This window comes from Sapajus apella, unplaced genomic scaffold (genome assembly GCF_009761245.1).
Source record: "Sapajus apella isolate SASKATOON/1434 unplaced genomic scaffold, GSC_monkey_1.0 scaffold216, whole genome shotgun sequence".
Lineage (NCBI taxonomy): Eukaryota > Metazoa > Chordata > Mammalia > Primates > Cebidae > Sapajus > Sapajus apella.
The window spans coordinates 161-4078 of record NW_022437156.1 but is presented as its reverse complement, the minus strand read 5'-3'; the positions used below and the strand labels follow the sequence as shown (position 1 = coordinate 4078).

Here is a 3918-nt window from a genome sequence, read left to right as displayed (position 1 = left end):
GCCTGAGCCTCCCAAAGTGCTGGGATTTTAGGTGTGAGCCACTGTGCCTGGCCTGAACCAATAAATTAGTAACATTTCAAAACCAAAAGTATCAGCCTATATGGTTTCACTAATGAATTCTACCAAACGTTTAAGGAAAAAGATATCAATTTTCTAGAGGATAGACAGAGGGGAAATATTTTCTAACTCATTTCATGAGGCCAGCATTATCCTGATTCCCAAAGACTTTACGAGAAAAGAAAACCACAGACAAGTGTCTTTCAAGAACAGGAAAAATCCTCAACAACATGCAAGCAAACAAGATCTACAATATATAAAAACGACTATACACCGTAGGTATGCAAAGTTGGGTCAGCATTTGAAACTCAGTTAATGTCATCCCTTACATCAACAGACTAGAGAAGAAAATCACGTGATCACATCAATAGATGCAGAAACTAAGGTCAGGACAAGGCAGTGATGACCTCACCACTGCTTTCCAACATCATACTGGAAGTCCTGGCTAATGCAGTAAGATAAGAAAATAAAATAAAAGATATACATAATGGGAAAGAAGAAATAAAACTGTCTTTGTTCACAGATGACATAATTTTCTATGTAGAAAAAGGAAAATCCACAAAAAATTTCCTGGAACTGACAAGCAATTATAGCAAGATTGCAGGACAGAAAATTAATTTGTAAAAGCCAATCACTGTCCTATGCACTGGCAATGAACATGTAGAATTTGAAATTTAAAATACAAAACAATGTACACTAGTGCCCGTCAGAAGTGAAATACAAATCTAACCAATTATGTACAAGATCTATGTGAACAAAGCTGTAAAACTCTGATGAAAGAAATCCATACTTACCTGGCAGGGGCGATACCATGATCCCGAAGGTGGTTTTCCCCGGTGAGTCTTATCCATTGCACTCTGGATGTGCTGACCCCTGTGATTTCCCCAAAAAAGAAAAAAAAAAAGAGAAAGAAATCACAGAAGAACTAAATAAATGGAGAGGTAGGCCAGGCGTGGTGGCTCATGCCTGTAATCCCAACACTTTGGGAAGCTGAGGTGGGTGGATCACCTGAGGTTAGGAGTTTGAGACCAGCCTGGCCAACATGGCGAAACCCTGTCTCTACTAAAAATACAAAAATTAGCTGGGCATGGTGGCGCATACCTGTAATCCTAGCTACTCAGGAGGCTGAGGCAGAACAATCACTTGAACCCAGGAGATGGTGGTTGCAGTGAGCCGAGATTGCGCCATTGCACTCCAGCCTGGGTGACAGAGGGAGGGTCTGTCTCAAAAAAAGTAATAAAATAAACCAAATAGATTAAAAATAAATAAATAAATAAATGGAGAGATATGCTAGATTTAAGAACAAGAAGACTCAATATTGTTAATATGTCAGTTCTTCCCAACCAGATCTGTAGAATCAATGCAATCCAAATTGAAACCCCAGGATGCTATTTTGTGTATGTTCAAAGCTGATTTAAAAGTTTATATGGAAAGACTGGGTGCAGTGGCTTATGCCTGTAATCCCAGCACTTTGGGAGGCCAAGGTGGCTGGATCAACTGAGGTCAGGTGTTCAAAACCAGCCTGGCCAACATGGTGAAACCCCATTCCTACTAAAAATACAAAAATCAGCCAGGTGTGGTGGCAGATGCCTGTAATCCCAGCTATTTAGGAGGCTGAGGAAGGAGAATCACTTGAACTTGGGAGGCGGAAGTTGCAGTGAGTCTAGATTGTACCATTGCACTCCAGCGTGGACAATAGGAGTGAAACTCTATCTCAAAATAAAAAAAAAAAGGCTTCCATGGGAAGCCTACATGCTCCTGCTTGTGCTGCTGCCGTGTCTCTAGTGATCCCTGAAAAGTTCCAGCACATTTTGCGAGTATTTAACACCTACATCAATGGGCAGTGGAAAATAGCCTTTGCCATCAGTGCCATTCAGGGTGTGGGCTGAAGATACACTCATGTGGTGTTGAGGAAAGCAAACACTGACCTCACCAAGAGGGCAGGAGAACTCACTGAGGATGAGATGGAACGTGTGATCACCATTATGCAGAATCCATGCCAGTACAAGATCCCAGGCTAGTTCTGGGATGAACAGACAGAATGATGTAAAAAATGGAGAATATAGCCAGGTCCTAGCCAATGGTCTGGACAACAAGCTTCATGAAGACCTGGAGCGACTGAAGAAGATTTCGGCCCATAGGGGACTCTGTGTCCAAGACCAGCATACCAAGACCACTGGCCGCCATGGCCCCACCATGGGTGTGCCCAAGAAGAAATAAGTCTATAGACTTTGTCTGTTAATAGATAGTTTATATACAAAAAAAAAAAAAAGTTTATATGGAGAGGCAAAAGACCTAGCCAGAACAGTATAGAAGAAAAACAAAGTCAAAGTACTGCCACACTTGACTTCAAGACTGTCTATAAAGTTGCAGTAATCCAGACAGATAATTGGTATAGTCATTGTTGGAAGAAGTATGAAGATTCCTTAAAATATTAAAATATAGAATTACCATATGATCCAGCAATCCTACCACTGAATATATATCCAAAGGGTATAAAATCTGTGTGTTGAAGAGATATCTGCACTTCCATGTTCATTGCAGCATTATTCTTTCTCCTTTCTTTAGAGATGGGGTGTCACTACATTGCCCAGGTTGGCCTCAAAATCCTGGCCTTAAGTGATCTTCTTGCCTCAGCCTCCTGAGTAGCTGGGTTACATGTGTGGGCAAACCATACCTGGCTGCAGTGTTATTCTCAATAGCTGAGATACAGAATCAACCTAAGTATCCATTGATGAATGAATGGATAAAGAAAATGTGGTATATATACACAATGGGATACTATTCAGTCAACAACATGAATGAACCTTGAAGACATGCCAAGTGAAATAAGCCGGGTGCAAAAAGACAAATATGGTCTCGCATATATGTAGAGTGTAAAAAAAGCCAAACTCTGCTGGGCGCGGTGGCTCATGCCTGTAATCCCAGCACTTTGGGAGTCAAAGGCAAGCTGATTATGAGGTCAGGAGTTTGAGACCAGCCTGGCCAACATGGTGAAACCCTGTATCTACTAAAAATACAAAAATTAGCTGGGCACAGTGGCAGGTGCCTGTAATCCCAGCTGCTCGGGAGGCTGAGGCAGGGGAATCACTTGAATCCAGGCAGCAGAAGTTGCAGTGAGCTGAGATCGTGCGACTGCACTCCAGCCTGGATGATAGAGTGAAACTCTGTCTAAAAAATAAATAAATAAAAGCCAAACGCATATACGTGGAAAGTAAACTGTTGGTTATTAGAGGCTGGGGCGTGGGAGGACTGAGGAGGTGTTGGTCAAATAACACAAAATTTCTTTCCTTCCTTCCTTCCTTCCTTCCTTCCTTCCTTCCTTCCTTCCTTCTTTCTTTCCTTCTTTTTCTTTTTTTTAATAAAAAAAAAATGGAACACTTCACGAATTTGCGTGTCATCCTTGCGCAGGGGCCATGCTAATCTTCTCTGTATTGTTCCAATTTTAGTATATGTGCTGCCAAAGCGAGCATGCTTTCTTTCTTTTCCTTCCTTTCTTTCTTTCTCTCTCTCTTTCTTTCTTTCTTTCTTTTTTCTTTCTTTCTTTCTCTTCCTCTCTTTCTCTCTCTCTTTCTTTCTTTTTCTTTCCCTCCCTCTCCCCTCCCTCCCTTCCTCTTTCCTTCCCTCCTTCCTTCCTTTTTTTTTTTGACAGAGTCTTGGCTGGGCACAATGGCTCACATCCGTAATTCTACCACTTTGGGAGGCCAAGGCAGGCAGATTGCCTGAGCTCAGGGGTTCAAGACCAGCCTGGGCAACATGGTAAAGCCCCATCTCTACTAAAATACAAAAGAAATTAGCCAGGTGTGGTGGCTTGCACCTGTAGTCCCAGCTATGCAGGAGGCTGAGGCAGAAGAATTGCTT

The 3918-nt window shown here is 42.1% G+C and overlaps 1 non-coding gene and 2 pseudogenes across 1 annotated transcript; 2 read left to right on the top strand and 1 right to left on the bottom strand.

The window, feature by feature from the left end:
• The first annotated feature begins 843 nt into the window (after nt 1-843).
• Nucleotides 844-1022, top strand: LOC116544443 (annotated as a pseudogene).
• A 738-nt stretch (nt 1023-1760) lies between these two features.
• On the top strand, nt 1761-2507 carry LOC116544439 (annotated as a pseudogene).
• Nucleotides 2508-3423: 916 nt separating this feature from the next.
• Nucleotides 3424-3530, bottom strand: LOC116544444. Its single transcript, XR_004265914.1, has one exon. It is a non-coding gene; the product is annotated as a U6 spliceosomal RNA (small nuclear RNA).
• Nucleotides 3531-3918: the final 388 nt, after the last annotated feature.